This window comes from Loxodonta africana, chromosome 1 (genome assembly GCF_030014295.1).
Source record: "Loxodonta africana isolate mLoxAfr1 chromosome 1, mLoxAfr1.hap2, whole genome shotgun sequence".
NCBI classification, from domain to species: Eukaryota; Metazoa; Chordata; class Mammalia; order Proboscidea; family Elephantidae; genus Loxodonta; species Loxodonta africana.
Genome location: NC_087342.1, coordinates 2,610,667 through 2,636,446, shown reverse-complemented (window position 1 = coordinate 2,636,446; position 25,780 = coordinate 2,610,667). Strand labels below are relative to the sequence as shown.

Sequence of the window (25,780 nt, the reverse complement as noted above, 5' to 3'; positions counted from 1 at the left end):
GAAAAAATAATTCCTGGTTGGAATTTGGGCATCGGTTAGGAAATTCAGATTAAATAAAGAAGCTAATAATCTGGCCTTTTACTAAAGAGGAATTTCTCTTATTTTCCACTTCTAAATCCTACCAGAAAGGTATTTGAATGTGTATTTTTAATGGTGGCCCAAAGAAAATCTTAAATTGTTTTTTGAATCATCACAGCTATGTGTGGTACTTTAGTATTGGTGCATTGTTGTTCTTTGAAAAATCATCCCTACCCTGTAAATGGTATACCAGAATAATTTTCTAAACCAGACTATTGTATTTTATGACTACAATGGAAGTGGTTTCCTACAGATACTATACAATTTCATGGTGGTATCATTTTTTTTTTTATCATTAGTGTGACCCCAATACCACCCAGCATGTTTTCCTTTTCAAAATGGGTAACTGAGAGCTTAACGTAACTTAACTAAAAAAAAAAAAAAAAAAAAAAAACATAACTAAGGGCATGATAAACCTGTAAGTTGCTCTTCCTCTGCCTGCCTCCTTCACATACCTCTGTTAATGACTTTGTTTTGACCAAAATGTTAATGACTTTGTTCTTTGTTTTAAACTGATGCAAATAACCTTTTGTTCCCTCTGGACTATCTGTGGCCTACAACCCCCACAGGAAAGTCGGAGCCCAGGTATCAGATATGTATATCTTTAGCCTAATAAAGAAATGTCTGGCAGGGGACTACAAAGACGCCTGTAACCCTTGTAAGATTCTATATAAACTCTAATGTAAACTTGCTCTTGGGGACTCCACAGAGACAGCCTGTGTTGCTGCTGCTGGGTCCCTGGTAATGTAGACAACTCCTTAATAAACTTTCTCACTCTTTCTGACTTGGAGTATGTTTCATTGGCTGGACTGCTCCAGGGCAGGGACCCTAATCAGGTAACATTAGCACCACTGTTATGGCTCTGAATCCTGGGGTCTTTCTCTTCTGCAGCTTGGATTCGGTTGTGCAAAAGCCATTTGGAGGCTAATTAGCTCTTCTTTGCCAAGATGAAGAGCAGAAGAAAAGTTTCAGACTGTTTTAGTTCCATAGTTTATAAATAATATTAAACCCCTTCTGTTTCATTGTAGCTTTTCAAACTGCCGTACAAACAAAAGGTGCTGTTACTGTTAGCTTTACACCTTTTCTCATTGCAAGGTCTGCTTCCTCTATGCACAGGCTCAAGTAATTGCCTGTGTGCCCGGCCTTCTGTGCACCTTCGGGAAGTTCCCTGGCGATCTAAGATCTAAGACCTAACGTGGTGGTGGAAGCGCCTGGAAACCTTTCGCCACTACTAGGTGGAGAACACCTGCTATAGGAGGCTAAGAGGTTATGAAATAGGAGGTGAAACCAAAACATGGGAACTGGGACCATGGTTCCAGGGCCCTCAAACCCGTCTTGGAGTTAGGGGTCCCTCCCGGTCTGCATTGTATGACCTGCGACCCCACACTTCCCAGATCCAGGTCTGGGATCCCAAGCTTGGAGTCCCCAGCCCCGTCCTCTCAGTGCTCGCACCCCCTGACCCCCACCCCGCGCATTAGGGAACACGGCCATCTCCGGCTGGCAGTTATCTGGGCGTAGCTGCAGATGAAGGATGACAGGTCACAGCCCGCGAACCCGAGCAGCCCCGCTCAGCAACCGCCTTCCCCCGAACGGGCAGGAGGAGACGTCTGGGTTTGTGCCTCTTCCCTGCTTCCTCCAGAGACACCACGCCGCCTTCCTGCTCTGCGCCCAGAGGTGCCCTCAGCCATTGCCCAGGGTCGTCTTTGCTCCCTTCCTCGCCGTGATTTCCACTTCCAAGCTCCTGCTCAGGGAGGTGGACAGCAGCACAGAAGACAGGATACCAACTTCCCTAAAACCCCCTCTTCTCTAGGGTCTCAAGGCGTCCCCTTTAAGGGCCCAGCCCCACCTCCTTCTCCTCCACCTACTGGCTGCCCTTCCTGCCCATCACTCTACCTTTAAGAATATTTCCTGTTACTTCAACCCAACTTGTGCATCCCCGCCCCCCGGTCCTCCTCATTGGGCCGCCCAAGGTTTCCCCTCCGCCTCCGCCCACCCCCTAGCCGCGCACAGCGGCAGCCTGGCCCCTGATTGGCTAGCACGGGAGCCTCCCCGGCGCCGGATTGGCGGGCTGGGCGCCTGGGCGGGCGGACGGCGCTCGCAGGGTAGGCTGTCGGCGTGCCAGCCCCGGCCGCGGGAGGGCGGGCGGGAGGGCGGGGGGAGGGGGGCTGGGAAAGTTGAGGCCGCGCTGCCGCCGGGTCTCCGGCCTCGAGGGCTCGGGCTCGCAGCGGCGGCGGCGGCGGCAGCGGACGGAGCGGCGGGGCGGGGGGAGAGGAGGGCCTGGCCCGCGCTCCCCCAGCCCCGGAGGCGCCGGCGGCGGCCGCGGAAGGAGACTCGCCCGGGCGGCCGGACGCCCCTGCCTTCCCCGCCTGGGATCATGCCCGAGGCGGGGGCGGCCGAGACCGCGCCGCCCGCGGGTGAGTGGCTGCGGGAGGGGCGGCTGACGGCCGGGCGGGGGCGGCTCCGGGGGCGGTCCGGGCTCTGCTCCTCCCACCCTCCCGGCGCGGCGCCTCCTTCCGGGACCCTCGGCGCGGGCGCTGCCGGGCCCGCACCCTGCGCCGCGCCCCCTGCCGCCGGGCCCGGGCATCGGCGCGGCGCCCGAACCGGGTGTGCGGGGCGCGCGGGCGGGCGGGTCGGGGCGCGGGCAGGCCGGGCAGCCGGGCTCCCCGACGGCCTTGGCCGCCGCCGCCGCTCCGGCTCTGGGTCCCGCCGCTTCCGCCTGCCCTGGGTTTCCGGGGACCCGCTGCCCTGACGTCCGTGTCGGGGGCTCCCCTGACGTCCGCGTCCGGGGCTCGGGGGCTCCCCTGACGTCCGCGTCCGGGGTTCGGGGGCTCCCCTGACGTCCGCGTCCGGGGTTCGGGGGCTCCCCTGACGTCCGCGTCCGGGGCTCGGGGGCTCCCCTGACGTCCGTGTCGGGGTTCGGGGGCTCCCCCTGACGTCCGGGGCTCGGGGGCTCCCCTGACGTCCGGGGTTCGGGGACTCCCCTGACGTCCGGGGTTCGGGGGCTCCCCTGACGTCCGCGACCGGGGTTCGGGGGCTCCCCCTGACGTCCGGGGCTCGGGGGCTCCCCTGACGTCCGGGGTTCGGGGGCTCCCCCTGACATCCGTGTCCGGGGCTCGGGGGCGCGTCCTTTCTGGGACCCTTCTCTGCCGTTTTGGAAAGTGGCAGTCCAGGTGAATGTCAGGCTCTTGGGATTTAGTTCCAGATTTCCGAAGATTTAGGGTTTCTCGACTCTAACTCACGTTTAACACTTCCACTGGGAAGTTACCCCGTGCTCCGTCCCCTAACGCCCAGGGGTGCAGTGGGATCGGGTCTTGGCGCTTATTCACTGTTTCTGGAAATGAGAGGCTGCGGAAACCCATATGCAGGATTCCAGCTCCAGGCAGCCGGTTTCTGTTCCCGTAACGTTTTTACCCTTAAGGACATAGAATGACCCAGCGTCAAACAGAGCCAGACAGTTCTGGCCACCTGAAGCTCGCAGGTAAGAAGGACAGGTGCTTGCTAGATAGACCAAGTTCAGATTCCTTCAGTAAACCCTTCTGGTGAGTAACGGGAACCCCGAAGCATACTGATAAGTTTTTCTTAAAAAAAAAATTTTTTTTCTTCTGGAAGGATCGACAGGCTGTTGTAGCCTCCAGTCACCGTGGTGACTTTTTCCTACCTACACGGGACACTTGTTTAACTTCATGCAGAGATACAAAGTCTCTGTAACCATACATGTGTGGCTTCCCCTTACCCCTGAAATGCTCTGAAACAATTTGTTACAAAATGAGGAAGATACTTTGTAATCATTGCATTTCGGAAACCAGGAAGAGTTTAATGGCTCCGGGTACTTCAGGAATGACTGGAGCCAATATTCACATTTTGTTCTAATTCAAGCAATGTGACTTTTTTTTTTTCTTTTTAACAGGGATATTAGATTCCCTCTACATTTAAAAGAGAAGTTTTGTAGGGTCTGGACATGTATGCAGCCTGGATCATCCCCTAATATAAAAAGCATTTCATTCAGATTAGGGGCAGCCTACGATTGAATTCATTACTTTTCTAGGTTAGTTGTCTGTAGGGCATCACGCAGATAAAGTTGCAGACTGTACAGGTCATGAACTAGTCATGTATGAGAAGTTGATGGGTTCTCTCCTGTTCTCGGAGTTTAGCATTGTCAACAAGGGACAGATTAGAAGATAAACTTCTGTAGGTGAGCTAGCTGTTCTCAGTCTGGATGGTACCTTAGACCCACTTTGTGAGCTTTTGAATTTTAATTCTCAGACCACTTCCCCTAGAGGTTTTCTTACTTTTGACTGGGGGCTAGGCTTGGCTTTTTTTTTTTTTTTTTTAAAGGTTTCTACCTGGCTCTGTTGAGCAGCCAGGGTTAAGAACTGTGAGTCTAGAACAGTGTCCAAGCTTCCAGGTTCATCTAAACCACGCCTTAACTCATGGCTCCAGCTTTCCTTCACTGCTTCCCAGCATGAACCTTGGGGCCTCTTCAGGGTCCCACAGGTGTGCGGTTCACATCTTTGCTTCTGTCCTGGATACTGTCCTTTGTCAGGATATGGACGAATCCCTCCACCACCAACAAGAGTTCTAATTCCACTTTTGTGAAGGGGTTTTCCTGACAGCTTACACTAGTTCTTAGTGATCGGCTTCCTTTGAACTTTTGTGCCACATGTTATTTGGAAGTCACACTTTACACTTCTCTGATGCAGCAGCGTGACTTATTTTGTGCGTGTGTTTCATTCCCAGACCTGACAGATGTTGAGGAGCATTTTGTTTTTGGCCTCTCTACAGTAGGTTGCTTTGAGTTAGATTGGTTTGCTTTGGTTCCTTTGAGATTTCTGCCTGCAAGTGTAATGTCAGGCTTGATTCCAGTGCTTAAATAGCATTGACTTCATGTTATGAATATCAGTTTCTTCCGTATCTTTTCCTGATCTCTTCAGGAGGCTGGTTATTTCTTCTCATGTGGTCCCATAACGTCTTGTACTTACTTCTGTGTTAACACTTACCGTATTGCCACAACTGCGTGTCTGTCTGCCTTCTCCACCAAACCGTGAACCCCAGGTCCTCTCTGTTAGGCAGCTCCAGCAGGTACCGTTTACGTTGTTTCCTTAAATACGGTTGGAGCGTGGCAGAGCTAGAGCCGGACCTACACAGGAACTGTGTTCTCTTCATCTTTGTGTTCCCAGGACCTAACACAGCATTTGTCGTTGTTGCTGTACCTGCTGTAGATTCATCCCGAGTCACTTCAGCCCCAGTCACTTATGAACCGTAGGGCTTTCATTGGCTGATTTTCAGAAGCAGATTGTCAGCTGTTATTCATAGTCCGTCTTAACCTGGAAGCTTTGCTGAAACCACTCAGCATAATAGGAACATGCAGGCTTCCACTGACAAACTGGGGTCGTGGCGGCTCAGGAGTGCATTGGCTGGGAATTGAACCTGGGTCTCCAGGATGGAAGGCAAGAATTCTATCTACCACTAAACTACCACAGTGAGCATATTGTGATAGCATTTGTCATTAGTAGGCACTTAATAGATGTTTGTTGAATGAACAAATAAAGATAACCACATAATATCTTTAGCATAGGCTGATTTGGCATTAGCTAACTTTGCTATTAAATATCCTTATGTCCTGTACTTCTGTTATGAATTTGTTAAGAATTAGTGGGATCCAAATAATGGTGGTATCAGCAGCCCCCGTTAAAGCATGTTGTCAGCTTCCTTCCCGTGTGCATGGGCAGATATATACCTGAGTCTTTTACTCTGAGCTCTAAAGATTGATTCTTGTTACCCATAAAATATTTGTGGAACTCTTACTAAGAGAAAAGCTGTTAACTGTCCAATTGGATAATTTTTCTTTTTCTCATTAACTTTTCCATATGGGCACAATTGCTCTGCTTCAGGAGGCCAAATCTTTTAATTAGATCAGTAAGGCACGATAAGTTGCTCCTATTAACGTGCAAATAGTCTGTTTTTAATTCAGTTCATCAAGTATTTATTGAATTTTTACCATGTGCCCAACACTGTTAGGTGCTAAAGAGAATTCAGAAGTAGTAAGCGATGTGAACCCAGCTCTGGAGACGTTTATAGACTTATTGGGAGGATGGGGACACCCATATCAAATAATTAAGGGACTCAACACAGTATTTATTAGGCGCTAAATTAAACATAAGTATCCCAAATCCAACGGTTAATGCTGTGAAAAATTAGGAAAGAGCAGATACTCATTCTCTCAGGCATCTACTAACTACTGATTGTTGAGGGTATAAATATGAATGATACAGTCTGTACCATTTAGAAGCTTACAAACTAGTGGGAAAACTGGGCAAGTACATAGAGTATATTTCGTGTTAAGACACTGTAGGATATTAGGTAAGAATGTTTGGGACTAAGAAGAAGGGTATCTTGTCTAACCTCTAGGGCTCAGAGAAAGTTTCAAAGAGTTTAGTTACTTACATGCTCCCAGCTGAAGCTGTGATAGGCATTCTAGACAAAGTAACAGGTGTGAAGGCGTGGAAATGAGAGAGGGCATTCCCTCATACTAAGGAGCTTTCAGTAGATTGCTATCCATAGAAAGTAAGTAGTATGTTAAGAGCGTGGACTTTAGAGTGTGACAGGTGTGGTTGCAAACTTTGATTCGTGAGAGGTCTGGGCCTTTGCTGATCTTGCCTCTGTTGGGTAGCAGTAGTCTAGTGGTAACTTTACTGCTAGCTGTCATACAAAGAGATGTCCCAGGATGCCCCGAGTTTTCATCTAGACTCTTTGTAAGTTTTGTCTGTTGCCTGGCAGCATGAGGAAACCCAGTAGCCTCACCTCCCAATTAATGAAACCATTAGCGGGTCCTCTGGTGAAAGCATTCTCACCTTGTTGTTGTTGGCTGCCATTGAGTTTCCTCCAACTCAAGGCCACCCAATATGTGACAGAGTAGAACTGCTCCAGAGGATTTTCTGGGCTGTAATCATTATGGAAGTAGATTGCCAGGAGTTTTCTTCCATGGAGCTGCTGGTGGGTGGGTTCAAACCGCCAGCCTTTAGGTTAGCAGCTGATCCCAAACTTGTGCCACCTGGGCTCTTATTCTCACCTTAGCTACTATAATTACTTAAACAGCAGAAGCCACAGCGAAGGAGACAATGAGAAGAAATTCGTGGTATGATCATGAGAGGTACCTCTTTTACCTCTTTTTACTTCACTCATGGGAACAATTTCTCTTTGGTTATAAGCCACAGAAACTGACATTGGCTCACTTAAACAGGAAACAGGGATTCATGGATAGATATAGGGTAAACTCACAGAAGTGAAGGAAAATAGAATAGTAAAGCCTCAGAAGGCCAGGAAACAGAGCAGCTCCCAGAATCACCTAGGTCTAATTCAGACCCACCTAGCTTTCCTCCTTGTGCCTGTGAGTCTTCTTGGTCAGGCCTGTAGCTACAGCCAGAGGTGTGAAATGGTGGGACTAGTAACGTCAGAATTTGTAATTTTAGGGGGGAATAATGCAAATAAAGATCAGCCCAGAGCTGATTCCTGTGAGGTGGAGATCAAACACACCTCCACCCTCCAAGCTTTTTACCAATTCTTGGCACCAGCCGTACCTCCCACGGCACTCCCTACTTCTCTTCTGGGTTCGATAATCTGTTGCAATGGCCACGCAGAAGTAACAGGATAAACTTGGGATCAGGATCAACAAGCTACAACTTCAAATCAGGATCAGGAAACATGTACGCAAAGTCTCCCTTCTTCAGTGCAAGACAGCTCTCTCAGCTCATCTCGGCCGTGCAGGCCGTGCAGGCTTCCTTTTGGTCCTGCCGTCTGTTACCACCAGCTCTGCTACTGGGCCCCTTCCTGGCCTGTTGCTCTCTTCAGTGTTACATCCTTTGACTGCTGTTACAGGTCTTTTAGGAGGTTCCTTGCCTCCCCCTTGCTTCTTCTCTCTTCTTTCTACCTTTCGTTTCTGTCTGCTTCCTATCTGAAAAACCTGTGTGGAGCTGTGTATATACAAACTCCTCATCAATATCAAGGCATGGCCCTCCCACCAGTGTCACAAGCTGACCAATCCTCTGTTAGTAGGCCACAGATACTTCATTTGCATAGTAGGTTATAGTCACTTCATTTGCATAGTATATTGACGAGTCCCAGCAAGTTGCATACCAAGTACAGGATGGGGCAGCCCAGGACCAGACAAAAAGTGTCAAATAAGTTGTTTACAGCTTACCCTGGAAATGTCAATCAACCTGTGCAAAATAACAAACCCTCTGGGATAGAAAGCTAGGGCAAAGGTAACTCCTCAGGGTTTGGGAGAAAAGTCTCATAGTTTTTTTTTTTTTTTTTAAGAACCAAGGCAAAAGGCCACATAAAGGAACTTATTTCACCACAGCAGGTGAGGCCATGACTAATAGTCCCATCAGATCTCAGGAATGGGACAGAGATGCTCCCCAAAGGAAAAGGAGGGTACTGTTGCCAGAACACCAAAGGAACAGATAGCCGCTACAATATTTACTGGATTTGGCAGCGTAGAGGTATTTTGGTGAGCTTGGTTTGGGGTGTTTTAGGAATAAAAGCCAGTTTTTAACAGTGGGTTAGGAATGAATGAAAAGTGAGGAAAAGGGAACAATGAGAGTAAACTACTCATTCACAAAGCCTGATGGTTAATGTCTGGTGGTGATGGGGCAGGGGGAATAAAAAATAAAAAAATAACCCAAACCCGTTACTGTTGAATTGGTTCCAACTCATAGCAACCCTATACGGCAGAGTAGAATTGCCCCATAGGGTTTCCAAGGAGCATCTGGTGGATTTGAACTGCCGACCTTTTGGTTAGCTGCCGAACTCTTAACCACTTTGCCACCAAAAGAAAGTTGCAAGGTCAGAAAAAAATTATATTTTCCTTTTAAATGGAAAAAATCTGAATAAGGATATGTTTTAGTAGTAAAACAGTAGTAGGGAAGGAGAAATTTAAAAATATAGCAGAGAAAAGAGACATTACATAACAAGGTTGCTAAGAAGTGGGAGTGATAGAGTCCAAAGGATAGGCAGAGCATTTAATATTAGCTAGAATTTTTTTTTTTTTAAGAAGTATTAGCTGTTTGTTTTTGGTGGAGGAAGGACTTTGAATGGGCTTTAAAGGCTGGAGAGGATTTGGATAAGCAAGGCAAAGTGGACTGGCCATTTCAGCTTTGATTTATTTTTGTGATTTTTCTATCTGGGTTGATACCTGATTGTTCTGTCCTGTGTTCTAGTCTTGGGTTGTTATCTGATCTTGCTGACTTTCTAACCAGAGGACTCCCTTTAGTATTTCTTGTAATTTTGGTTTGGGTATTACAAATTTCCTAAACTTTGGTTTATCTGGAAATGCCCTAATTTCGCCATCATATTTGAGAGACAGTTTTGCTGGATATATAATTCTTGGCTGGTAATTTTTTTCCTTCAAGGCTTTATATGTCATCCCACTGCCTTCTTTCCTGAAGGGTTTCTACTGAGTAGTCTGTGGTTATTCTTGTTGATTCTCCTTTGTAGGTGACTTTTCATTTATCCCTAGCTGCTCTTAAAATTCTCTCTTTATCTTTGGTTTTGGCAAGTTTGATTATAATATATCTTGATGACTTTCTTCTGGGATCTACCTTGTGTGGGGTTCAATGAGCATCTTGGATCGATATCTTCTCATATTTCACGATATCAGGGAAGTTTTCTGCCGTGGAGTCTCCAACAGTTCTCTTTGTATTTTCTTTTATCCCCCCGTTGTGGGACTCTAATCACTCATAGGTTATTCCTCTTGGTAGAGTCCCACATAATTCTTAGGGTTTGTTCATTTTTTTAAATTCTTCTATCTAATTTTTCCTCGAATATGTTGGTGTCAAATGGTTTATGTTCAGCCTCACTAATTCTGACTTCCATTGCCTCAATTCTGCTCCTATGACTTTGTATTGAGTTGTCCAATTCTGAAATTTATTGTTAGTCTTCTGGGTTTCTGTTTGCTGTCTGTTTGCGGATTCTTGCAGCCTGTTAAATTTGTTGTTATGCTCTTCTCTATTCTTCTTAAGTTTCTCTGTTGCTTTGTCTGTGCGCTCCTGGGCTTGTTCTGTGTTTTGCCTGATCTCCTGAAGAGTTATGTATATTAATCTTTTGTGTTCTCACTCTGATAATTCCAGGAAACTCTTCATCTGGAAAATTTCTTCATTCTTTGTTTTTGGGAGCTTGCTGAAGCTGTCATGGTCAGCCTCTTTATGTGATTTGATATGGACTGTTGTCTCTGAGCCATCAGTAAGTTACTGTATTTTATTTTATGTTTGATTACTGTAGGACAGGCCATTTCAGTGGAAAAGTATGGATTTAGGGAAGAATGAATTAGTTGATAAGAAGCATAAGGAAGAAGCTGTCTGGACTGCAGAAAAGAGATGACATGATTGGCTAGATAACCCTGCGCGCCTACGTGTTGTGCAGGTGGGAGTGGATAGGTGAAGACTGGCAAGTGAAGAAGTTAGTGTGAGGTAGAGCCATGAAAGCTAGGACCCAGAGTTTGGTATTTGATACATAGAAGGTGGGAAATAGCACTACAGATTGTGGAGCAGGACAGTGACATGACAGACTGTGGTGAATTGGAACGATTAACGAGACGGTGAAGTATAAAATCCACTGAAGGAGAGAGAGAAAAGGCTGGGACCAAAAAAGAGCATTAAGAGCTGATGATGTTGGTTACCATCAAGTAGATACCAACTCATGGTGAGCCCACGTATAGGGTTTTCAGTGACTGGTACTTCAGGAGATCACCAGGTCTTTCTTCCAAAGCACCGCTGGGTGGACTTGAACTGCCAGCCTCTCAGTAAGTAGGGAACTGCATTAACCTTTGCAGCACCCGGGGGCTCCTAATAAGAGCTAGACATTTGTAAAACAGGGCCTAGACTAAGATTGTGGCAGTGAACGCGAAGACACGGTGAAATGAGTTGGTAGGATTTGGTGAGGAGAAGAATAGTATTTTTGGGGTTAGAGTCAGGTTAATGGTTTGGTGTCATTGACAAAATGGGAAGTAGGTCTCTCAAGAGGCAACACAGTTTAACATGTTCCAAACAAACTTGGTAAATGGTTTTGAAACAAAATATTCTGAAGAAAGCTATGCCTTACCGGAGATTTGGAGAGAGATCAGAGTTGAAAGCCATCCTTAATATAAAAATAGAATGCCTTTTATATATGTTAATAATAACATAAGGCCTGTTCCCAAAATGTGAAGGTAACGCAATTACTTCTTAAAATAGGTCGTATTAAAAAGATTATAGTGAATATAGCCCTTTCCATGAGTTCTGTGAGTCATTCTAGTCATTCTAGCCAGCAGGGCCTGGCATCTGCCTATTTGGCAGTTGATTAGAAGGAAAGAGTCCTTCTAACTTGTGAGTACTCAGAAATGATTGAGAAGTGAGAAATTGGGGTGTGCATTACCTTCACATTTCGGGAATCGGCCTTATGTCGGTTATTATTAACATACTATATAAAAGCTATTCTATTTGTGTATTAGGAGCCCTGGTGGCACAGTGGTTAAGAGCTCAGGTGGCTAACCAAAAGGCTGGCAGTTTGAATCCACTCGCCACCCCTTGGACACCCTATGGGGCAGTTCTACTCTGTCCTATAGGGTCACTATGAGTTGGAATCAACTAGACGGCAATGTTTTTCTTTTGAGGATATACACAAAGAAACGCACAGGTGAGGTCTGGGAGGAGTTTTCAGCAGGGAGCTTCCTGCACCGAGATACTGCAGCCCTTCCACAAGCATCATCAGTCAGGAAGCTCAAAGGAAAAGTCCAAACCAAAAAAAAAAAAAAAGCCCTTTGCCATCCAGTGATTCCGACTCATCCAGACTCCTGTAAAATAGTCACTGGGACCTGAGTACTTATGCGTGACTGGTGCCTCACTGCCTATGTGTGATTGATCTAATCAGTGAGTATGCCTGATCCATCTGATCCATAGTATTGCGCCCCTCTCTTCCTGAACTTATTTGCTAGGTACATCTTTGGGACTTCCACGACATTTGCACATGTTTACGACATTTGCACATGTTTAAATTAGCCTGGCTATCTTGGAAAACAAAGGCGCTTTGATTGCTGCAAATTCCAAAAGTTATTTTCAGGAACCCGAGACAAAAGGCCAAACCTAGTTCTTTGTCTCACACACTTAGAAACAATTAAAAACTTTGTAGGGTGAAAGCAAACAGAAAAACAAAACCAACCAAACAAACAAAAAATAGTTACTTAAACTAGATTTTTTTCATTATAAAAATAAAGTATGCTTATATTAAACAATTCAAAGCATACTAAAGGACATAACTTCACTATCATTTTTCCTCAGATTTCCTGTTAACACCATGCAAATAATTACTGCTATGTAGAAATCACCTTTGAAAAATACAAAAAGGAAAAAGCCTAGATGATTTTAATGTGCACCCACCACTAAGAGCCACAGCTTTAGTCTGCGTGAAGATCGTTCTCCTCCTGGCCCTGAATGTGCGTGCTGTAGATAGGAATCCTGGCTATCAATTGACCAACCTGAGCCCAATCACTAAGGCCAGAAAAAATTTAAAAAAACTCATTTGCCAAGACCTGCCAGCATCTGCTGCTGAAGCATTAGGGCTTGTGGGAGGCGGGGAACATGTTAGGTGCCATCAAGTCAGTTCTGATTCATAGCAACCCTGTGTACAACAGAAGGAAACACTGCCCCGTCCTGTGCTATCCTCAGGATCACAGTCTTTTGTTATGCCTGAGCCCATTGTTGCAGCCCCTGTATCAATCCATCCTTGAGGGTCTTCCGCTTTTTCAAAGACCCTCTACCAAGAATGAAGTCCTTCTCCAGGGACTAGTCCCTCCTGATAACAAGTCCAGAATACTTGAGACAAAGCCTCCCCTTCCTTGCTTCTAAGGAGCATTCTGGCTGTACTTCTTTCAAGACAGATTTGTTCCTTCTTTTGGCAGTGTCGTAGGGGAAAAAAAAAATCACATAGTAAAGCAAAAAGAAAGCTTTATTCGGCATATATTTAAAAAGACAGAAGTGGGAAGCAGACAAGCAGGCTGCCAGAGCTAATGTCTGCCCGAATCCGAGGAAAGTTACAGAATCGTCAGTATATATTATCACAAAAATGGGTAGATTCGTTGAAAGGTTCATCTTTTCACAGATTGGCTAGAAACTGTGATCTTAACGTTTTGAATTGTCTTAACAATCATTGGTATAGGTTTCAGTAACTGACGGTGAGAAGGGTCTTCATTGCTCCAACAAATTTCTGTTTACTAAATGTCAATAGAAAAAGATAAGAGTGCAAAGTCTTGTGTTATGTTTGATTGACTTTATATGAAAAGTTCCCTAAAAGATATTCTTCTTGCCTGAAAGATAATTTCTAAGATTGTCCCATCTATTGTCTTTTTCTCAGGGCCCAGTTGATGTGTCCTTGTGAGTCCTTGTTTACCCAGCTTCAGCTGGGTCACATTCCCTTTGCTCAAGGACAGGGAATAATAATTGCAGTATTATTTTCTAAATTAGCAATCCATGGTATATTCAGTATTCTTCGCTAGTACCACAATTCAGAGGCATCAGTTCTTCTTTGGCCTGCCTTATTCATCCTCCAGCTTTTGCACACATAGGAGACAATTGAAAATACCGTGCCTTGGGTCAGGGCTACCTTAGTCTTCAAGGTGACATCTTTGCTTTTTAATACTTTAAAGCAATCTTTTACAATTGATTTGCCGAATGCAATGCGTCGTTTGATTTCTTGACTGCTGCTTCCATGGGTGTTAATTGTTGATTCAATTAAAATGAAATCCTTGACAACTTCAGTCTTTTCTCCATTTATCATGATGTTGCTTATTGGTCCAGTTGTGAGGATTTTTGTTTTCTTTATGTTGAGGTGTAATCCATACTGAAGGCTGTGATCTTCGTTTTTCATTAGTAAGTGCTTCAAGTCCTCTTCACTTTCAGCAAGTAAGGTTGTGTCATCTGCATAACACAGATTGTTAATAAGTCTTCTTCCAATCCTGATGCCCCATTCTACATACCTAAGCTTAAATTGGGGAATTTGATGAAGTGGGATGGGGAAAATGTTCAATAGGTATCCACTAGAGTAGGTTTCTTAAAAATTTAAAGGATTCCTACAAATAGAATAGACAAAGTGAAATGATATTAAGGATAATAAAGAGAAACAAACAAAATTATTAGACAAGGGGAAAAGAGGGAATAGAATATGATCAAATGTAATAATAGTTATAATAAATATGACTATATGGTCGCTATGAGTTGGAATTAACCCAGTGGCACTGGGTTTTGTTTGGTTTGGAATAAATTGCCATTGTTTAAAGTAAAAATCTCTCAGACTGTGTAGAAAAACTCCATATTTGTGTTGACACAAACAAAAAAATACAGAGAGGTAAACAAACAAACAAAAAAAACGCAAACACTCACGGAGCAGATGTTGATGGAAAGAAAATGCTTAGTAATATTGTTATCAAACAAAGTTTAGTTCTAGACAACAAACATTTAGCTTTATTTAATATTTAGTGTAATTTTGTACCTAAGGAGTGAGTAATACATACTCTTCAAATATTTTAAAAACTTAACAGAAATATGTAGAAAGGCTACAGAGAAAATCTCAAATTCTAAAATTTAGATATTATTTATTGCCAATCATAATGCAAGAGAAAAGTTAACAAAAAATATTAACAAAAGGGGAAAGCTCTGGAAAGCTTTTTGTTTACTCAGGTTGAAGAGAATATACAAACAAATTACAAGGAAGGAGATGACAAGGTACTGAAAATAAGCAAGTCAGAGAAGAGAAAATATAAATGGCTTATAACATGTGAAAGGGTATTCAGTCTCACTAGTCTTCAAGGACACGCAAGTTAAATAAGAACAAGATGTCTTTTGGATTGACAACAATTTAAAAGATGGTTCATTGCATCATTTCTCCAGCATTTTTTTAATAGCAAAAAAATGGAGGGGGAGGAATAAGGGAAATATTCATCAGTGGAGAGAACAGTTGAATAAATTATGGCTCATCCATAACTAAATTGGTATGTACTTATCTGGAAGGATGTCCATAATGATTTTCATAAGTCAAAACAAAACATGCTTCAGAGTGGAATATATAATTTCACTTTTGTAAAAAATTTATGTGTATGTGATAATGTACACATATATAACCCTGTAGAAAGATCAGCAAAATTGATGCCAGATTGATTCACAGTTGGGGAAGGGTGGAATTGGATATATGGTAGTGGAGACTTCATTTTTCATCCTCAAAAAGAAAAGATGTGGTTAGGGGTAATGTTTACTTTTTTTGCTTTTTTTGGTATCTTTACAACTATATAAAATTTAACGGAAGCTACATCCTGTTTTTTTTTTTTTCACACACTGTTTAGAAATTAATTGCTATGGAAATATTATATATCAAAATTTATGACTGGTGGCCAAAGTTGTACCCTGAGGAAATGTTATAGCCTGAAGTTTATTTATTAGGAAGACTGAAAAATTAATTCATATTTGGAATAGAAAATGCATGGATGTGGCAAAAAATTTTTAAATTCTATGTAAGGAGTATAGGAAGGTCTCCCTTGTACCCCATCCCCCATTTCCCCTCCTCAAAGGCAATTCTTCCAGAGATATTTGGTGTATTTGTAAACATATATATGTATATTCTCCACATCCCAAAGGATAAGTATTATGCAAGAGTTTGCAACTTACTTTTAAAATGAGATTATATATATTTAGTTGTTATCAGTACATATCAGTACGTTGTATGGGTAGAAATATTAGATGGAGCCATCATTGCTGTTTCTAGAGGCAGAAAATGTTGAAAACGGGCAATTTCAGATGGTGTAATATAATACCATGACTTACTTAGTCAGTCTCCTTTTGATGAGCCTTTAGGGTGTTTCTGGTCTTTTGCTACTGGAAACCAATGTGGCAATAAATATCCTTGACTAAATGCCTTTGAGCATCTGTGTGAATGTACCTGTAGGGTAAATTTCTAGGCGTGCGCCATCAAAGAGGTATCTGTGGACCAGATGTGGGCCAGGCAGAAGTGAGCTGGTCTGGGCACCCAGCCACAAGCCTTCCTGACAGGGGCAAGGTTGCCTTAGCAGAAAGGGGCCGGCAGTTTAGGGTCAGAAGCAGAAATGAGATGAGGGAGGAGGTAAGAGACTGGGTGGGGAGAGCCATTACCCATATCAAAGGAGCTGACTGAGATGTTTCCGGTGGATAGTTTGTGATTAAAAATTACTAGAGGATTTTTTTTATGTAATTGTGACCGGGAACGTCCTGGGGTCTGCCCCAAATTTTGTCCAAGGAGCAAGATCCACCTACAGAAGAGATTGAAGTAGCAGAGAATGGTGTTTGTTACTCTTTGCATTTTATGTGTCCTGTTATTTCAGGACCAGTATGTACATGAGTACCCACTTATGTATATATGGGGACATGTCTGGGATTGATGCTACCAGACTGTTAAAAGTGGAGGGGCATAAACTGGAAGACGTAAAGATATTCACATTATATTTCATACATGTTTGTGCTGTTTAAATTTTTTACAAAGAAGCAAGTATTGTTTTTGGAGTTGAGTTTTGAAAAAAAAAGCTTTGAAACACGGAGTACTCTTTGAATTTAGTTATGATATAACTTGTTCCAGAAATGTTTGTAGTTTGTGTGAGCAAGTGCAAGAAACAAGAAAAGGCCTTAAAAAATGATGTGTTAGCCCTGAAGCGTGGACTGTAGAGTTAAGAAACTTTTCCGTTTAACTTTATGCATGTCTGTATTCTTTGAGAATATGTTTTTATACAAGCAGGTTACTTGTGTAGTTTGAAAATAAAGATTTAAAACTGTATCCTGCATATTATGCCTTTGGCTTATTTCTTTTTCTCGAGATATACCGTGGCTCAGCTTCACAGGGAAAGCTCTAGTGTAGGCCTCCATTATTGCATCCTCTTGTGTACCTCACAGTATCTCAGGTTGGCATCACGAACCTCTGTGACTGATAGCCAATCACTGACTGCTCAGGTGCCAAACACGGGGTGACGTGATGGACGGAAAGCAGCCCACAAACACTGTTAAAGGATGTAAGATTTAGTTACCGATAAAGGAAATTAGAGCTTACGATAGCAATTACACACAAAAGGGGGTAACAGCACACTCATAAACAGGTCCTCAGGGTCCTACCAAGACAAGAAGTAGAGCAGCTACTGAAATCACCAACAAGGAGGAAGTTTTCTTCTGGGCGTGAAAAGTACCTGTATTAAGTGTTATGCGGTGCTGTCGTGTCACCTTGAAGACTCACTATGTAAGTGGGTACTCATGTACTCATGTACCTGACGCGAGTCATGATATTTTCAGTCGCCTTATATGCATGCGAAAGCTGGACGATGAATAAGGAAGGCCAAAGAAGAATTGACGCCCTTGAATTACAGTGTAGGTGAAGAATATTGAATATACCATGGACTGCCAAAAGAATGAACAAACCTGTCTTGGAAGAAGTACAACCAGAATGCTCCTTAGAAGCAAGGATGGCAAGACTATGTCTCCCATACTTTGCATATGTTATCAGAAAGGATCAGTCCCTGGAGAAGGACATGATTCGTTGAGGGCCAGCGAAAAAGAAGACCCTCAACAACGTGGATTGACACAGTGGCTGCAGCAGCGGGCTCAAGCAAAACAACAATTGTGAGGAGCGCGCAGGACTGGACAGTGTCTTTCTGTTGTACCTAGGGTTGCTATGAGTTGGAACTGACTTGATGGCACCTGAGAACACACCTGCGCTATCATACAGATATGCCCCAGGATTTCCAGATTAATGAGTTGGACCAAATAGACCAGGTAGTGGGACATTCCAGGTAGGGGATTATTAAAGTGCTGAAGAAGATAAATGCAAATAGTACCTCATATAGCAAAATTCAGAGAGCAAAGAAAATAGTAAAGATGCATAAGACATTTAAAAAGAATAGAAGTAAGAGCTCAGGCTGCTAACCACAAGGTTGACAGTTCAAATCCACCATCCACCAACCACTCCTTGGAAACCTAATGGGGTAGTTCTGCTCTGTCCCATAGGGTAGCTATGAGCCAGAATTGACTCGACGGCAATGGGTTTGGTTTTTTTTTTTGGTATATACCTATGGTATTAAACATAAATGCCTGTAATCATGATTCTGAATATTTAATAACATGTAGAAATGCTTACATTAAGTAAAAAACAGACCACAAAGTTGCTTATGATTCAACTTTTGTAAAAAAAAAAATGCAGATGTGCGTAGAAACAAATCCAGGAGATCCATAAAAATGTAATGTTTAAGCAACGTGCTATAAAATATTTTTAATTAAGGAAATTTAATTCTTCAAAATTTTGTGAGAATTAAGTTTATATCTTTGTAGCATATGAAGATGCAATTTAAATTAACCTATACTTTTTTTTTTTTTTTTATACCACTAATTTGCTTCTTGATGGGAAGACAACATGATTTTCCACTGAGCAGTTAGACCTAGTTTTCTTCTAAGTAAATGCCCGTGCTTATTTCTGGCGATTTCACATTTTCCCCATATTAGGGAAATTGGGGAGGATTGGTAACTAAATAGAATTTTGAAATTATGTGTTGAAAGAAAGCAGATACAGGTAGTCCCCGATTTACGACAAGGCCCTGTTTCAACGACTCCATGTAAGTCAGTTCTGAGGTGAGTTGAATGATTATCAGCATCTTTATAAATCTGATCTTTATTTGTCTTTGGGTTTTGGAAACATTACATGTAAACTCAGAGATATATTTTAATACATACATGCGTTGTTGTTGATATGTGCCATCGAGCATAGCGACCCCACATACAATGAAACACTGCCCAGTCCTGCGTCATCATCCACAATTGCTGCTATGTTTGAGCCCATTGTGGCAGCCACTGTGTCAATCCATCTTGTTGAGCGTCGTCCTCTGTTTCACTGACCCTCTACCTGACCAAGCATGATGTCATTCACCAGGGATTGGTCCCTTCCTGATAACATGTCCAAAGTAGGTGAGACGAAGTCTTAACATCTTCACATCCAAGGAACATTCTGGCTGTACTTCTTCCAAGGCAAGCCTTGCTTTCTTCTGGCAGTCCATGGGTAGACTCGGTATCCTTCACCAACTGGCAGTCCATGGGTAGACTCAGTATCCTTCGCCAACTGGCAGTCCATGGGTAGACTCAGTATCCTTCACCAACTGGCAGTCCATGGGTAGACTCAGTATCCTTCACCAACATCATAATTCAAAGGTATCAATTATTCTTTGGTCTTTATTCATTGTCCAGCTTTTGGATGCATATAAGGTTGAAAATACCGTGGTTTGGGACAGGCGCACCTTAGTCCTCAAAGTGTCATCTTTGCTCTTCAACACTTCAAAGAGGTGTTTTGCAGCAGATTTGCCCAATGCAATATGTCATTTGATGTCTTGACTGTTGCGTCCATAGATGTTGATTATGGATCCAGGTAAAATGAAATGCTTGACAACTTCAGTATTTTCTCCATTTACCGTAATGTTGCATATTGGTCCAGTTGTGAGAATTTTTTTTCCTTTATTGTACTTTAGATGAAGGTTTAAAGAACAAATTAGTTTCTCATTAATTAATAGCATTGTTTTGTGACATTGGTTGCTAACCGCACGACATGTCAACACTGTCCCCTTCTAGACCTTGGATTCCCCATTGCCTGGTTTTCTGTCCCTCCTGCCTTCTTGTCCTTGCCTCTGGGCTAGTGTGCCTGTTTAGTCTCATTTTGTTTTATTGGCCTGTCTAATCTTTGGCTGAAGGATGAACCTCAGGAGGGACTTCACTACTGAGTTAAAAGGATGACCGGGGGCCATGCTCTTGGGGTTTCTCCAGTCTCTGTCAGACCAGTAAGCCTAGTCTTTTTTTGTGAGTTAGAATTTTGTTCTGTGTTTCTCTCCAGCTCTGTCCGAGACCCTCTATTGAGATCCCTGTCAGAACAGTTGGTGGTGGTAGCAGGGCACCATCTAGTTGTGCAGGACCCAGTCTGGTGGAGGCAGTGGTAGTTGTGGTCCATTTGGCCTATGGAATAATCTTTCCCTTGTGTCTTTGGTTTTCCTCATTCTCCCTTGCCAGTTGTGAGGATTTTTGTTTTCTTTATGTTGAGATATAATCCATACTGAAGGTTGTAGTCTTTGATCTTCATCAAAAAATACACAGATCGTAAAGATTTACTCTGACAGTGAAGAAGAGTTGGGTAACTTTGGCATTTTGTCTGTTGTGGTAATAACTCCACTTGTGGAAGGTTCTGGGTCGTCTGGATTATCTCTGGGAATGGGGATGGCATTTCTAGTCAGAAAATTAATGAGAGTTGTCTCTATGGTCCTTTTCTTTTTTTTTTTTTTCATGTATTTTGCAGTAACATCTCACTGCTGCGTGAATTTGTGTATTGACGTTAGCAAAGCAATCAGAGTTTGGGTCCGTGTTTTCAAACAACTAAAGCTGCTGATTTAGTTTAGAAAACAAAATTTGTACAGCAGTGTTTTGAACAGTAAATTATAAAATTGAACATCCGTAAGCGAACATCTGAGAATAACATCAGCAAATTACATGCTACAACATTGTATGTAGGGCATATTACCAATGATAAGATGTACAAAAATAAAAAAAAGGACGGTCGTAACTTTAACACATCATAAATTGGGGGCTACTTGTTTATAAACTGATGAGAAACACAAATGAATAGAGAATTTCACATTACCCAAAAAGACTTTTTCTCAAAAAGTTCCTTTTTATTTAAAAAAATTTTTTTGTTGTACTTTAGATGAAGGTTTACAGAACAAACCAGTCTCTCATTAAGCAGTTAGTACACACATTGTTCTATGACATTGGTTAACAACCCCACGACATGTCAACACTCTCCCTTTTTAACTTTGCATTCCCTGTTACCAGCTTTCCTGTTCCTTCCTGCCCCTTAGTCCCTGCCCCTGGACTGGTATGCTCCTTTAGTCTCATTTTGTTTTATGGGCCTGTCCAATCTTTGACTGAAGGGTGAACCAAGGGAGTGACTTCATTACTGAGCTAAAAGGGTATCCAGGAGCCATACGCTTGGGGTTTCTCTAGTCTCTGCCAGGCCAGTAAATCTGGTCCTATTTTGTGACTCAGAATTTTATTCCACATTTTTCTGCAGCTCTGACCAGGACTCTATTGTGATCCCTGTCAGAGCAGTCAGGGGGTAGTAGCCAAGCAATATCTAGTTGTACTGGACTGAGTCTGGTAGAGGCAGTGGTAGATGTGGTCCATTAGTCCTTCGGACTAATCTTTCCCTTGTATCTTTAGTTTTCTTCTTTCTTCCTTGATCCAAAAGGGGTGAGACCACTGGAATTCCTAGATGGTCGCTCACAGGCTTTTAAGACCCCAGGTGCTACTCACCAAAGTAGAACGTAGAACATTTTCTTTATAACCTATGTTATGCCAGTTGAGCTAATTGTTCCCTGACACAATGGTCCCCACAGCCCTCAGCCCAGCAGTTTGGTCCCTCGGGGAGTTTGGAGGTGTCTATGGAGCTTCCATGACTTTGCCTTATACAAGTTGTGTTTGCTTCCCCAGTATTGTGTACTTGTCTTACCCCTCACCAAAGTTACCGTTTATTTAGTGTTTTTCCATCCTCATCCCTCCCATCCCTCATAACCATCGAAGATTGTTTCTTTTTGTGTATAAACCTTCTCATAAGTTTTTAGAGTAATGATCTCATACAATATTTGTCCTTTTGTGATTGACCTATTTCACTCAGCATAATGCCCTCCAGATTCATCCATGTTATGAGATGCTTCACAAATTCATCATTGTTCTTTATCGTTGTGTAATACTCCATTGTGTGTATGTACCACAGTTTGATTATCCATTCTTCTGTTGATGGGCATCTAGGTTGTTTCTATTGTTTTGCTCTTTTGAGGAGTGCTGCGGTGAACATTGGTGTGCATATGTCTATTTGTGTGACGACTCTTATTTCTCTAGGATGTATTCCTAGGAGTGGGATTGCTCGATCATATGGTATTTCTATTTGTAGCTTTCTAAGGAAGTGCCATAGAATCCTTCACTATTGCAGCTCTAGGTTTGAATTTTTGCTTAGTTCTTTCAGCTTGAGAAATGCTGAGCGTGTTCTTCCCTTTTGGTTTTCCATCTCCAGCTCTTTGCACATGTCATTATAATACTTTATTTTGTCTTCTTGAGATGCCCTTTGAAATCTTCAGTTCTTTTACTTCATCAATTCTTCTTTTGCTTTAGCTGCTTGACGTTGGAGAGCAAGTTTCAGAGTCTCTTCTGATGTCCATCTTGGTCTTTTTTTTCTTTCCTATCTTTTCAATGACCTCTTGCTTTCTTCATGTCTGATGTCCTCGATGTCATTCCACAACTTGTCCCGTCTTTGGTCACTAGTGTTCAATGCGTCAAATCTATTCTTCAGATGGTCTCTAAATTCAGGTGGGATATACTCAAGGTCATATTTTGGTTCTTGTGGACTTGCTCTGATTTTCTTCAGTTTCAGATTGAACTTGCATATGAGCAGTTGATGGTCTGTTCCAAAATCAGCCTCTGGCCTTGTTCTGACTGATGATATCGAGCTTTTCCATCTTCTCTTTCCACAGATGTAGTCACTTTGATTTCTGTGTGTTCCATCTGGCGAGGTCCACGTGTATAGTCGCTGTTTATGTTGGTGAAAGAAGGTATTTGCAGTGAAGAAGTCGTTGGTCTTGCAAAACTCTGTCATTCAGTCTCTGGCATTGTTTCTATCACTAAGACCATATTTTCCAACTACTGATCCTTCTTCGTTTCCAACTTTGGCATTCCAATCGCCAGTAATTATCAATGCATCTTCATTGCATGTTCGATCAGTTTCAGACTGCAGCAGCTGATAAAAATCTTCTATTTCTTCACCTTTAGCCCTAGTGGTTGGTGTATAAATTTGAATCATAGTCATGTTAACTGGTCTTCCTTGTAGGCATATGGATATCATCCCATCATTGACAGCATTATACTTCAGGATACATCTTGAAATGTTCTTTTTGACGGTGAATGCAACACCATTCCTCTTCAAGTTGTCATTCCCAGCATAGTAGACTATGTGATTGTCTGATTCAGAATGGCCAATACCAGTCCATTTCAGCTCACTAATGCCTAGGATATCAATGTTTATGCGTTCCATTTCATTTTTTACAATTTCCAATTTTCCTAGATTCATGGTTTGTACATTCCAGGTTCTGATTATTAATGGATGTTGCAGCAGTTTCTTCTCATTTTGAGTCATGCCACATCAGCAAATGAAGGTCCTGAAAGCTTTACTCCATCCACATCATTAAGGTCGACTCTACTTTGAGGAGGCAGCTCTTCCTCAGTCATCTTTTGAGTGTCTTCCAACCTGGGGAGCTCATATTCCAGCACTATATCAGACAGTTTTCCACTGCTATTTGTAAGGTTTTCACTGGCTAATGCTTTTCAGAAGTAGACTGCCGGGTCCTTCTTCCTAGTCTGTCTTAGTCTGGAAGCTCAGCTGAAACCTGTCCTCCATGGGTGACCGTGCTGGTGTCTGAATACCGGTGGTATAGTGGTATAGCTTCCAGCATCACAGCAACACACAAGCCCCCACAGTATGACAAACTGACAGACAATTGGGGAAAATATTAAATGACACAGGAAGCATCAAATAAGATGGAAGAAGTATACGGAGTCATTATACCAAAAAGAATTAGTCAATGTTCAGCCATTTCAAGAGGTGGCATATGATCAGAAACCAATGGTACTGAAGGAAGAAGTCCAAGCTGCTCTGAAGGCATTGGTGAAAACAAGCCTCCAGGAATTGATGGAATATCACTTGAGATGTTTCAACAAACAGATGCAGCGCTGGAGGTTCTCACTCGTCTATGCCAAGAAATATGGAAAACAGCTTTCTGGCCAACTGACTGTAAGAGATCCATATTTGTCCTATTCCCAAGAAAGGCGATCCAATCGAGTGTGCAAATTACAGAACAATATCATTAATATCACACACAAGCAAAACTTTGCTGAAGATCATTCAAAAATGGTTGCAGCAGTATATCGACAGGGAACTGCCAGAAATTCAGGCCGGTTTCAGAAGAGGACGTGGAACCAGGGATATCATTGCTGATGTCAGATGGATCCTGGCTGAAAGCAGAGAATACCAGAAGGATGTTTACCTGTGTTTTATTGAGTATGCAAAGGCATTCAACTGTGTGGATCATCACAAATTATGGATAACATTTGCAAAGAATGGGAATTCCAGAACACTTAATTGTGCTCACAAGGAACCTTTACATAGATCAAGAGGCAGTTGTTCGCACAGAACAAGGGTATGCTGATAGGTTTAAAGTCAGAAGAGGTGTGTGTCAGGGTTGTATTCCTTCACCATACCTATTCAATCTGTATGCTGAACAAATAATCCGAGAAGCTGGACTATGTAAAGAAGAATGGGGCATCAGGATTGGAGGAAGACTCATTAACAACCTGCGTTATGCAGATGACACAACCTTGCTGAAAGTGAAGAGGACTTGAAGCACTAATGAAGATCAAAGACCACAGCCTTCAGAATGGATTGCATCTCAACATAAAGAAAACAAAAATCCTCACAACTGGACCAATGAGCCACATCATGATAAACGGAGAAAAGATTGAAGTTGTCAAGGATTTCATTTTACTTGGATCCACAATCAACAGCCACGGAAGCAGCAGTCAAGAAATCAAGAGACGTATTGCATTGGGTAAATCTGCTGCAAAGGACCGCTTTAAAGTGTTGAAGAGCAAAGATGTCACCCTGAAGACTAAGGTGTGCCTGACCCAAGCCATGGTATTTTCAGTCGCATCATATGCATGTGAAAGCTGGACAGTGAATAAGGAAGACCGAAGAAGAATTGACGCCTTTGAATTGTGGTGTTGGCGAAGAATCTTGCATATACCACGGACTGCCAAAAGAATGAACAAATCTGTCTCAGAAGAAGTACAACCAGAATGTTCCTTAGAAGCAAGGATGGCGAGACTGCGTCTTATATACTTTTGACATGTTTTCAGGAGGGATCAGTCCCTGGAGAAGGCCATCATGCTTGGCAGAGTACAGGGTCAGCGGAAAAGAGGAAGACCCCCAACGAGGTGGATTGACACAGTGGCTGCACCAATGAGCTCAAGCATTGCAACGATTGTAAGGATGGCTCAGGACCAGGCAGTGTTTCGTTCTGTTGTACATATTGTTGCTATGAGTCGAAATCGACTCGACAGTACCTAAAAACAACAAGGAAGTGCCATATCGTTTTCCACAATGGTTGTATCATTTTGTATTTCCACCAGCAGTGCAGAGGTGTTGGGTTTTCTTGTACGTTTTAGAGATTAAACCTTTGTCTGATTTCTAATAGGCAGTTTTTTTCCACCAGTCTGTAGGTTCTGTTTTTACAATTTCGGTGAAGGTTTGATGAGCTTGAGTGTGTAATATTTAGAAGATCCCAGTCATCTTGCATATCTTTTGGAGTTTCTGTGTCGTTGGTTATGGTTTGTATCCTGTTAAAGCCATGTCTTAGGGTCTCCAGCATTAATCCTATATTTTCTTCTATCAACTTCATAGTTTTTGGCTTTATATTTAGGTCTTTGATCCATTTAGACTTAGTTTTTGTATATGGTGTGAGGTATGTTTCCTGTTTCATTTTTTTGCAGAAGGGGCTCCCAAGCTGCAAAAAGAACAAGAAAATAAACATAAAACAAAA

General features: G+C 42.8%; 1 protein-coding gene across 7 annotated transcripts in view; it reads left to right on the top strand.

Moving 5' to 3' along the window:
- Positions 1–2,381: 2,381 nt before the first annotated feature.
- The window catches only part of USF3 (upstream transcription factor family member 3), a 73,317-nt gene continuing 49,918 nt past the window's right edge, over positions 2,382–25,780 (top strand). For all 7 annotated transcript variants that reach the window (XM_064280872.1, XM_064280821.1, XM_064280642.1 and 4 more), the window contains exon 1: positions 2,382–2,492. The gene's annotated coding sequence lies outside the window, so the exon portion shown is untranslated. The remainder of the gene's footprint in view (positions 2,493–25,780) is intronic.